The sequence below is a fragment of the Coffea arabica genome, chromosome 8e (assembly GCF_036785885.1).
Source record: "Coffea arabica cultivar ET-39 chromosome 8e, Coffea Arabica ET-39 HiFi, whole genome shotgun sequence".
Classification (NCBI taxonomy): Eukaryota; Viridiplantae; Streptophyta; class Magnoliopsida; order Gentianales; family Rubiaceae; genus Coffea; species Coffea arabica.
The window spans coordinates 41,611,389-41,624,386 of NC_092324.1; the positions used below are offsets into that span (position 1 = coordinate 41,611,389).

Genomic DNA, 12,998 nt, shown 5'->3' on the forward strand with positions numbered 1-12,998 from the left:
TTTAATATTATCATGGTATCTTGAATACAGATGGCTATACTTTATTTATTATATGATTGCTCCCATAACAGAGAATGCTCACAACAATAGCAAATGCGTATATACTTGAAGTATGAAAAAATGGTGAATACCTATAAGAATTTACCACCTCTTATGGAAGAGGAGTTATCTCATGTCTGACCACTTGTAGAAGTATAATTCAAAATTCTTTTGTGCTAAATGGAAGAGTTTTAGATAGTATTTCTAAATACTTTTTCATTGGATTTATGTTTTGGTACAAGAAATGAACATTAATCTCATATTGGAATAGACACAATTTATTCCAATATTAATGTGAGATAAGTGTGGTAAAAAAATATTAATTACATGGTTAACATTCGTTGAAAGGTGAAATCATCCACTTCGCTTTTTTCATTACTTGGGTAGTCATGATGCATTGTTAGATGTCAATCTTAGTTTATAAAAATGAATTGATTGATTGGTAGAATCAATGACAAAGTAAAGAAGTTTTAATTTATCTAATTTTCATTTATTAAAAATTATAACTCTTACTTATTACCAACATATATGAGAACCTAATGGGTCATACACATAAAGTACTACATTAAATAGATTAAATCAATTTCAAGTAGGGATTTGATAGATAGTTTTTATAACTTATAGTTTAATTTGTGAAACAAATAAAAATTGAGGGATTTGTTGTGCAAATAAGTTTAAGTCTTTCGAATACAAGAGTTGTATTAGGATAAGGAAGTTGAATCCTATTGGAAACTGGTTTCAGGTTTTCATAAGGATATGGACAAGTTATTTGTTTATAAAAATACTCACTAAACATTTTTGCTATCAAGACTAATTGATACACCAATTGTCTTGTGAGATTTTTGAGAAAAAATCTTGAGAGAAAAATACCTAAAATTCGTCCAAGAAAATAAGAGAAGAATCACATCTCTTATTTTTCTCATTGGAGCAGTAATTCATAGTGAAAAACTAGTGTTTTTCCTAACCAATTTATGGGAAGTGCCTTGGCAATAGGGAGCACTAATCTAGCTTAAACTGATTCAACTTAGTTTAGGTTCATGTGGATCACCGTTAAAGACCGAACATTTGTATTGTTACGTGGATCGCTTTGCCCTTCTTTGTCAAATCTCCATCGGTTTAAGAAGATTTTCATGGGTTGAAGTAATTTTCTTAAATTAATTTTATGTCACATAGATTTAATCAAAGGTGGATCTACTAAAGGAATAAAAAATTTTAAATTTTTTGCTATGCATATCTCTATAATTCCTTACAATGGTGTCAAAGCCAGATTTGATTAACCCATGTGACAAATTTATTGAATTGTCATGGATGATGATTAGATCACAATTATATGCTATTCTCGAAGTTAGTTTTGGGTTTTATATGAACAAAGTTGATTGAAAATTTTTTAGAATTGTTTTTAAAAATTTTTTAATGCTTGTAATATGAAGTTTTCAATCGAAAAATGAAGTTTTTTTGGCCGTTTTATGATGAGATCACGAACGGCACAAAAACGAAGATAAAGTGATAATGGTTAAATTTGCTGTCTTTTTGAATGTGTTTCATATTGTTTTTGAGTCAATTTGTAAGATATTTGGTATGAATTGTCCATTTTATGTCACTAAATTGCACCTTCTTGTGATAAATGAATTATTTATGATTTTTTTATCATTTTACTTGCAAAGCTTCTCTATTTTTGTAGGTGAAATGATCAAGTTTAAGTGGAATTATAAGTAAAATGAGCAAGGATATGAAGCTTGAGGAGTCACAATAAATGCTAAGTGAAGTGGTGCAAAGGAAAAAAGAAAACAAAAGGAGAGAAGATGAATCCGTGGCAGAAACTGCTCGTATTTTCTCATGCGGTTTGTGATCAGAACTTCAATTCATAGTTGCTCTGTACAATCCCTGGAAGAATCCCTCCAGGGATTAGTCCAAGGGATTCCTGGCAGCTGCAAGTTACCAACTTGCATGCTTCTTGTTTCTTTCTTAATCTTGGACAAGACACAAGAGGACAATTTGTACCAACTTTTGGAGGATCTAGGAGCTTTTTTGTTGACTCTTAACAACAAAGAAATACATTATTGAGGAGAGAGATTGGCTCTTGAAAACCAAGAATATATACTAGCTAGTTCTTCTAGTTTGAGGAAGAGTGGGCAGTGAGTTCAAAATTAGCTTGAGAGAAGAGAGAGAGTTTGGAGGAAGAAGAAGAACAACAAAAGGGTTGTGTCTTGCCCCAAAGTCTTGCCCTTTGGGGCAAGGGGCAAGACACAAACCCTTAATAAATGTAATTCTCTTTATTTTCTCTTATATTAATGTAGGTTAGTGTAGTATAGTCTAGTTGTGGTTATCCATGCTTGTATTGGTTCAACAAGGAGAGGCCTACGGAGATGAGAATGAGAGGCTCAAGAAACTCTAGTAACAAGGATTCTCTTATCTCCACTTTTTATCTTTGTATTGAACTCTAAATTTGTTAATGCAAGATTTGGATATTGTGTTTGTGATGTTATTTTAAAATATATGCCTTGGGTATTTGGTTGAAATTTCGATGATTGTTTGGTGTTAATTTCTTGGCTAAATGATGCTATTATCTTGATTGAGTTATTTAGCACTTTTGCTCTTATAATCATGATTAACTGGCCATCGATTATGATCATCTAAAAGTGTTAGATTTGCAATGAGAATTGAAATTTGACACTAGTTCATAGAAGTGTTAAACCTAGGAAGTACACTCATGAAAGTAGAGGTACACCTTTGTGGATTTTGTGGCTTTGTTCCATGTAATTTCATAGAAGTGAATGAACTTATAGTTGACTTCATAACCACGAAAGTAGGTATGAATTAACTATAGGTATAGTTGGTACGCCAGCGAAAGTGGGTATCACATCTATTAGAAAATTATGCCATAATTTAACCGAGATTTTGGTACTCATTTGGTTAGGGAGTTAGGCTAGCATGAATAGGTAGGGATTCCATTATCCAAGGAGTTTTCATTTGCATTTATCTATCCGTTTATCCCTTAGTTTATTTCTTTTAATTTGTTGAACATCTAAATAATAAAGGAATTTAGTAGTGCCGGTAATTATCCATTCTTCTTTATAGGATCGACCCTTAATACCATATACTCGGTCTCGACTCGTATACTTGTGAAAAATTACGTGTGGGGTATTTATGTTTTTATAAATGTAAAACTTGACTGTGGATTAGCAAATTATTATATGTATGCCTCGTACTCGTCATAAAGCATGAACTAAGACGAAAATTGTAGGACGTTATCAGCATGATTAAAGTCAAGGGTAAATTGTCATTGATGCAAGTCATATGACCAAGACCCAAGGTTTAATTAATCTTGCATGGCAGAACGTTCTTGGCTTTCTTATGGCATGCATTTTTTTTATTTGTTTTGAATATCGAACATTCTCGGTTTGGATTGAAGATTATTTAAAATTTTTTTTGGGATGTGATGTATATGAGATAAAAGAATAATTGAAAAACGTGTATATGAGGTAATAATTTTTTTCTTTTAAGAAATTTCAATCCAAATAGACGTCTTGATGACTGTTTAAATGTGATGAGATCACATAAGTACAAAATGCAACGATTAAAGAAGAAACATAGAAGCCATACCTATTTTTTTTTTTTTTTGGAAACAGGTTACTTTATTTCATAAAAAAGGAGGGCATATATGGCAAACAAAACCAGAAACCACAAGTGCTAGCGTAACCTACACTCTAACTCTACGCAAACTTGGAACACCCATCTGATCAAAAGCGAAGTCACCCCTCACCAAGCGAGGCAAATCACGCAATGAGCCATACGTTAGAGTCTTCCCTGAGTCCGCTCCGATGTTTGCAAGGCGGTCAGCCGGTTTATTCGCTTCCCGAAAGCAGTGTGATACCTCTCTAACGAATCTTTTAACTTTTAACAGGTCCTGTAAGTTCCCTCGCAACCGCCACGGACACCGAGTCTTCCCTTGAATGATCTGAACCAGAACCAAAGAGTCAGATTCTAAATGTAACTCAGAATACTCACGATCAATAGCCAGCCCAACACAAAAAATCATCGCTTTCAATTCAGCCTGCAGACTCGTCATCTCCCCAAAGAAGCACGAGTACCCCAAAATAAACCTTCCTTCCGAGCACTAAAGCACCCCTACCTCCACTCACCCCCAGGTTTTCCGGAGAGCAGCCATCCGAGTTCAGTTTGACGACATTATGAACTGGGCAGCTCCACTGAACCACCAAGGTCCTGGAAACCCTATGCAGGCCAACCACCATACCGTAAAAACCCGGCCAATCCTGAGCAGAGATAGTGATGCTTTTAAATTTAAGGAGGAAAATATCCCTGAGGTCCCCAAAAATTGCCTCACACACACGAGCCATGGGTCGCAGATGGGCATCAAAGACAAACGAATTCCGCATCTTCCATAAATTCCAACAGATCAAAGACGGCAATAAACGGAAAAGGTACTGGAGGTATGGGTTCCGAGTAGGCTTCAACCACCAGCTAACCAACTTGTGGCGTATCGTAAAGGACTCCTGAAACCCTCCGATCACCCCTTCGAAATAACCCCAAATCCTCTTTGCCGCCTCTTCGGTACAGAAAATATGATCAGAAGATTCTTGACATGGGTGTAGACAACAACCACAACAAGAGGGGCCGAATATACCAAGTTTATGCAACCTGTCCATCACTGGCAAATGGGACCCTACCAATCTCAACATGAAAAAAGAAATCTTTGTCGGCTGCCCTTGAAGCCAGAGCGGTGAGTAGAGCCAAGAGCTGTTTCTATCCTCTCGAGCGATCCGGTTGGCTGATGCTAATGAGAAGACACCGGAGGTACTAGGAGCCCAAACCATGGTATCCGTCTGGTCCAGCGAGGAAGGCATGACTCCCACTATCCTCCCCACCCATCCGCTAGGCGCTACCCTGCTTAACCGTTGTACATTCCAACAACCCTGTTCAATAAAATCGGAAACCGAGTACTCCTAAAAAGTATCCATGGAACGACATAATGGGTCCGTCCCCAACCAATTATCATGCCAGAAGCTCACATTAGCCCTAGCCAAAACCCAATAGATGTGTTGCTCTGCTACTCCCTAGATAGCCACCAGTCTCTTCCAAGTCCAAGAGTCCCCAGGAGAAGTATCAGCAAAGGAAGGATGAAGGTTGGAGCAATATTTACAGTGCATGAACTCAACCTACAACAATTGTCGCAACCGGAAGTGCCACCATAATCTCATGGAGAAGGCATCAAACACATGCTTAAGAGATTTCAAACCAGCACCCGCCTGTCATACGAGTTGCACAACTGGAAGCACGGCCTAGCCTTTGAGGAGCTGCATAAAAAATCAGCAAAAATGCTCTCCATCCCACTAAATATCGACTTGAGAGGGATTGAAGCAGCGAATGTGTGAAGCGGCATAGAGGACAGCACACTCTTGATTAGAGCTAATTTACCACCATGCAAGAAAAACCTCTCTTTCCATAACAACACTTTACTCGTGACCGAGTCACAAACCCCTGCAAAGTAGCATCTCCTCCTCCGCCCTGCATATAAAGGATAACCCAGATATCTGACCAGAAACTCCTTCGACTGAAACCCAATCATCTCCGCAATAGACCGTTTCCTGCTCCCGGGAAAATTGGCATGAGCCAAGACACAGCTCTTTTGCTGGTTCACTTTTTGACCTGACACTGAAACATAAGGGTCCAGCGCCTTCAGCACCAACCGCACAGATTGCCGCAAACCACTAGAGAAGACAATAACATCATCAGCGAGGCTAGATGAGTAACAGGCGGGCAGCCCTGCGAAACTCTAAAAGGCGTAAAACCCCGATAGCTACTCAAAGTGTTCAACAGACGAGAAAGAACTTCCGTACTAATCACAAAGAGCACCGGTGAAATCGGATCTCCTTGTCTCAATCCACGACTAGATTTGAAGAATCCCTGAAGCGCTCCCTTAACTATTACAGAGAACCACACATTCGAGATAAGTCTCCAAATCATATCAATCCATACCTCGCCAAACCCAAACCTTCTCAACACCTGGAGCAAAAACGGTCAAGAGACTCTATCGTAGGCTTTGGCCATATCGAGATTCAAAACTACATTTCTCTCTCTATTTTTCCGGTGAATATCCGACACAAACTCTTGGACCAACAGAAAATTATCAAAAATTTGCCTACCCTTAACAAAGCCACTCTACTGAGGAGAGATAATACTTGGCAGCACCTTTGACAATCGAGCCGCCAGTTTTGATATAACCTTATTGACAAAGTTGCAAAGGCTTATGGATCGAAACTGACTAAAGTCTTGGGGTGAGGACACCTTTGGAAGCAGTACTATCAAAGTCGACATAACGCTCCTCAGCAGCTCGTGATCACAGAAGAAGCTAACGATGGCTTCAAACACATCATGCCCCACTATGTTCCATGCAAAGGTTAAAAACCTACCTGTGAATTCATCAGGGCCCGCCGCACTCTCCCCATCCATTGCGAGTACCACCTCTTTTATCTCCTTCATCGAGGGAAGGCGCTGCAACTCAGCATTTTGTTCCCTTGAAATAATATTGGGAATGACCTCCAAAGTGCTCCATGACCCCGTACAAGGTTCGGCCGAGAATAAAGATGTGAAATACTCTACTGCCTCCGTCGAAATGTGAGCTTCATCAATCAGCCACTCCCCCGTGCTACTCCGAATCCGGTGTATAACTGATTTAGCACGTCTCTCTGCCACTACCGCATGAAAGAACCTTGAGTTTTTATCTCCGTCCTGAAGCCACTTGATTCTTATTTTTTGCCTCCAATATGCTTCCTCCTTGACCATAGAGTTTCTCATAACCGCCATTGCCTCCTGGAGTGCTAACCATTGTTGTTGTGATGGGTTACTATCAAGTGCAGCCTCTGCCGCTATTACTGCCTCCTCTGCCTGCTTCACTGCATCGAATATATTGCCAAAGTGCTCCCGCGACCAATGTTGGATTGCATGTTTAGTGAGCCGTAATTTGGCAGCCAACCGCTGCAATGGGCGTCCTGGGCAATAGCTTGGCCAACTCATCCTAATGACATCTAACAGCTCTACTTTCGAAGTCCAAACGTTTAAGAAACGAAAAGGTCTAAACTTGTTATCAAGTCGAGTCGAAGCTGATAACAAGAGGGAGGAATGATCGGAAGGCTCTCTGCCTAGGTGTCAAACTCCAAAAGTCATCCCCATTAAAGTCACAATCGGACTACATAGCAGTCTATCTAGTCGCTTCCAAATTCGAGCACGACCACCCCTATTGTTACACCATGTGAAACATGACCCTGAGAATCCTGCGTCAAACACCCCAGCCCTGGACATAAATGATCTCAATTCCACACCTTCATCAACCCGGAAAGGCAACCCGCCTCGCTTCTCTTCTGCACTAACAATGGTATTAAAATCCCCACCACCAACCATGGATCATCCCTCGGTTTATCCACTAACAACGCTGACCACAACGGAACTCGCTCTTGCTCAGTACACCTTGCATGGACGAAGAAAAAATAAATGGGAGCCGACAGCACCTGAGGTGAGATTCTAAGGGACAGGTGTTGAGGAGATTCCCCAACAGGAGCACATTGGAAGCCATTTTTATAGAATACCCAGATAGATCCCACCCTATTAACCATCCAACTATCCATATTGAGACGAGCACATATCATTTAGATGTCACACGCCCAAACCTTTGGCTCACAAATAGCCACTAATTGAATCGAGAACTCAAAAATTAACCTTTTTAATCTACGAAAATTTGGAGTACGCGAGATACCTCGAATGTTCCAGAATAGGAAATTAATCATCAGATAATGCAAAGAAGGAGTTAGAGCACACCTTTGCCTTCGAGCGTAGAGAAAGATCAGTAGGAGCCCACAAGCGAACACCCTTACGCTTAGGTTTATCAACTAGCTTAACATCATCCCCACCATTAGCCTTCTCCTGAATCTGTTGAATTATTGGGTCAAGGTTAAAAATGTCGATCACCAAGGAGCTAGGCTCACATTGCCGTTGGACTAGTTGCCCTTGCGGCGATAGACTGCCAGCCCTCTGCTTAGCCATGGAAATGGCCTCCTCCTCCAACTACCCATCGGACACCATCTCCTTCTCTCCCTCAATCGCTGCCCCAGGTTCAGCACCATCCCTTCCATCCACCAACCCATCAGGCGATGGTTGCACCAACACCTACTGGAAAGGCAACCCGTGCGCAAGCAAAGGGTCCTGCACCAGCGTAGCATGGCCTGCTGCCACCCTTCCTCACTGGCTCCAACTGCTGCAAGCACCATGCTGGTTCCAGCAGGCGGCCGCCGCTGTTCTCCCCCCAAACCCACGGCTTGCGGCATCGCCAACTCCTCCGTAGAGTCTTCCTGCTGCCGTCCCATCCTCCATCAAAGGACTGACCCAGCCAGGCTTTGGTTCTGCGCACAGTCTACGGCAACCCCTCTAGCACTTGCCCCTACGCTACCCACAGGATTATCCCCATCCGCATGCTGCAAAGTTTCCTCCTGGGCAGTCGCCTTTCCCTTGGCATTAGACTCCAGTGGGACGCCCTCAACAGGCACAGGCGAGCTACGCACCTCATCACCCTTCTTCTCCACCTTCTCCATCTTCAAAGTAGGATGAAGAACGAAGCATGAAGCCCTGTCATGTCCCTGTTTGAAGCAATAGTCGCAGTATTGGGGAAGACGTTCCGGGATAAGCTGCTGCCAAAAGCCACCATGCTCCCCATTACCAATCCATATCTGTGAAGGGAGAGGTTGTAGCAAATCAATCTCCACACACACCCTAGCTACACTAGGGCGCACTCCAGAAGCTGTTGCAGAGTCCACGAACAAAGCCTTACCCAAGCAGCTCACAATCTGAAAGAGAGACTCCTTGTGAAAGAGATGAATCGGCAATTTCAGCAATTGGAACCAAACCCGCACCACCGAAGGCTCACGATCGACATGGAAAGTGGTTGACCATTTAAACACTCGCAAAAGAACACCATGAATGTACCAAATCCCACGAGACCAAAGCCTAAGGAAATCCAGCTCATTCCCCAATCGAATGAGAACATGTCTAGAGTCGAGTAAGCCTACCGTCGTTGTTTCCCTGAGATCCAAAGTCAGAAAAAACTTCTATATAACCTCCATGCTAGGCCTTCCCTTAGAGAATTTGCCGACGAGAGCAAACATGAAAGGAGCGGACAGAGTGTCAAGATCATCCTGAGCAAAGGATATAGCAAGCTCGCCCCTATGAGAGGACAGCATAGCCTTGACATTGAGTAGGGGCTGATTCAACTGAGAGAAGAGTGAAGAGAGAGACTTCATTGCAAAGGTGGGAGAGAGCAAAGATGGTTGCCCTCCAGGCATCAGCCGGAGGGCAGCCATGGCTGCCATGTTACAAGCGAAACCCTTGGAAGAAGAAACTAAGGCAAGCAGGCGGCAACCCTCGAAGCCATACCTATGAATTAAGATGAGCCAAATTAATTGTTCAAATAGTTTGACTTTGTAAACTTAGGAATCTTGGCCTAATCTTTATCATAGTCAAATTGATTTGCCTTGGTTTCTTCTTCCATGCATGAAAACGTTTCATGCCTGTATTGTTTGGTTGCTGGAAATTGCATGAAATCACTGTTTTACAATGGTTTTTAACGTAGTCCCACGGCAGCTACTTTGTTGCAATTTTTTTATTCTTGTTGCTTCGAATTCCTACCATGTAATGATGGTGAAGTTGATATTCGATTGGTTAACAATTGCTAAAAATTTTCTGGAGAAAGGAAAATTGGGAAACCAGTAAGTTTCCAATGACAAATAAGATATGGTCATTGATTTCCATTTTTCGTGTGGGTTTCTATGACAACATGAAAAGTTCCTATATTTCTAATATGATTAGAATTATGGTATTTTTTAAAAAAAAATCTTAAAAATTCAAATTGGAAAAAAAATTGTTCAATTAAGTTTTGAAAACTTACTAAATTTTGGTGAGACTAAAATTAAGAAAGTCTAATCAACTTTAGAAACTTCCAAATTTGTTGAGATTAAATTTGGCAAGTGTTGAAATACTTTAGAAACTTTCTAATTTAATGAAATTAAATTGGGAAAATACTCTAAAGTTAGTATTTGAAAGTCTAAAATGACTTAAAAGAAAATTTCCTTTCCTGAGTGAATTAAGAAATTCTAGTTGGACTATAAAATCATTATTTAGACTTGGGCTCATAATCAGATTAGGCAAAAGTTTTGTTCATGGTTTTAAAATATTGAAAATTGTTCTAATGAGATTAGAAAATGTATTCCATAGTTTTTTCAAGAATTGAAACTTTAAATGGCTTAAAATTTGAGCATATAATGATTCATGATTAGAATTAAATAAATGCATTATTATGCTTTCATTTAGTGTTGTATTATGTGAATTCATGATAGATGGTTATGGACTAAAACCAATATGAATGGTTGAATGTATGTATGTTTTGGTTTTGGTATTTTCGAAATAGGACCTATGTGTCTTGCTTTCTCTAAATACTCTCAATATAAATGCTCTTTTCATCTCACTCCCATTGAATGTAAGTCAAAGTTTCTCTCAATATTATGTAATGTACTATATTAGGCATGGGGAAAGGTTGAGAATCTAAAATATTTAGATTAGGTTTATATTTATAATGTACAAAGAAGATGGAGATGGCACCAATTCTACCATGACAGACATACAAAAGGTGTACAAGGCATGGAGATATTATTTGTCTCTCAGTTGACCATCTAGTTTTCTTTTGGCTCAAGAAAACTAGTTTAGCAATAAAATCCATAATCATCCATGTTTAATTATAGTATGTTTATTTATTTATTTGATGAATAGATATGCATGTTATATACTTGATGAGCCCAACTTGGATATATTATGTCTAAAATTCCTCAATTAGATGTTAAGTCTGGACACAAGTTGCCTTTCATTGTTATAGTAAAATATGAGTTCTTGTTCAAGGACGCATTTTATTATGAGATGAGATCTTGGAATAATAAGTTAAACTTAACTACAATATATAACTTGTTCACCTCAATGAAGGTTGTATGTTGTAGAGGCAAAGATTAAGAAACACATAAGATGTGTCTTGTCTAAAGTTGACAATTTAACTATCTAGAAGTTATAATTATTGTAATTGGTAATAAGTACCAACTTGTTTTAGTTATCTTGGTTTATTCACCTTAATGTAGATTAAAATAACTAAAATGAGATTCTAACCCACTAGGGATTTTTGAATTCCTGGTTTCATGTTTGAGGATTATAGTATTAAAATAGTGGGAACAAAATCAAACTTATTTTTATTTTTACATAAATAGCAATTCTCTTTTATCTTTACAACTTGTTGAAGAAATTATGAGTAATTACATATTATTCTTAATATAATTAATATTTTCAATTTCTTGGACGGGCAAAGAGAATTGAGAGAAGTTTTCAAGTAAATCTGGTTATATCTTTTAAAACTTTAATACTTCCAATCATGGAAGATGGAATGGAATTAATAGTATATGCTTATAGTAAGTACAAAGGAGATGACGATAGTGTGTCATAGATGATTCCTAAATCTCTTATGTTACAAGGATTCATTTTCTTTCACCATAATTAGACATCTCAAAGCGTTGAATAACAGATAATCAAGGTTTAAGATATATGAAATTCTTGAACAATAATTCCATCACTAAATGACAAAATTTTCTCTAAATAAACATTGATTTATTAGAGAACGATTAGCTATATTGAAAAATTAGTTTAATCAAATTTTGTCATGGACTATAAGTCAAGTTTTGACTAAAAGAATATAACTTATCAAGAGTTGATAAGGTGAATCAATTATCAAGAGTTGATAAGGTAAATCAATTATCAAGAGTTGATAAGTTAAAAGGTTTTAAAGAATAAGTCTTATAGTTCAAACTTTGATTGCATGATTTTAACTTGAATAAAATGTAACTTTGTGAAAGTTTTATTTTAAGTTAAGTTTACAATTGAGATTAATTAGTATATTTACTTCTAAATTAAATTCCTTGGGTATGAGATACCAGATATTCAATATGCTAGGATTCAAAAGAAGTAAATTAAAGAGAAAGGTAATGATAAGTATGCATTTTGAGATATTTAAGTGTGTTTTATTATTTAGTTTTGGTATGTTTTATCCATTTTTATAGTTAATTAACTAGGTTTCTAGTGAAATTTACATTTTATGGTTTAAGTGTGAAACATTGCATTTCTACATGTTAAAATGGTGACAATTTCATATTTTTGTAGGTTTAATGATTCAATCATCAAATGAAAAGAATTGCAAAGACGTTTGGATGATTGTTGATGATTTAAAAAGAATATAAAGTACCAAATTCTCAAGAGATGAAATGCAATCAAGTATTAAAGAAAAGAAGTTTGACAGTTTTGACAACTGTTGGTATTTCAATTATATCTTGAATAACCAATATCAGATTGAGGTGATTCTTGAGCCATTTTGAAGTAAGACATAACTTAACATTTCTTATGAAGATATCGAAATCCAGTTCATGAGTTTTCATAGTCACAAATTCGAAATACAGTTGACCATTTCTGTTGTCAAAACTGAAATAGGAGATTGACCAATCAAGGATATTTTGGTTATTTTTTAGTTTGCAGAACTCCAAATTGAGCGATTCTTGAAAACTAAAAAAGATAACTAAAAGGGCCGTAACTTTTGTGTTTTGAAAAAAAAGTTAGTTCAACCTCTATTATCAAGAAAATATTAGTAAAATTTGGTGCAAAAACAGAGTAAGGTTGAAGATTGGTCAGAAATGAGGAAACTTGCAATAAGGCATAATGTGGGGTAATATGCGACCTCATGCCCACATTTTCAGAGGTCACGTATGCTTCAATTGCAATTACAACTTACTCATCAATTTGTTCTGTATTCACATAGTTTTTATAACTATTCCCTTACTCAGAATTTCGGCCATAGCTATAAAGAAAAGTGT

At 38.0% G+C, this 12,998-nt stretch overlaps 1 long non-coding RNA gene across 1 annotated transcript in view; it reads right to left on the minus strand.

The window, feature by feature from the left end:
* LOC140012529 (uncharacterized) overlaps nt 1–12,998 on the minus strand; it is a 30,594-nt gene that overhangs the window by 1,189 nt on the left and 16,407 nt on the right. The gene's annotated exons all lie outside the window — the stretch shown is intronic.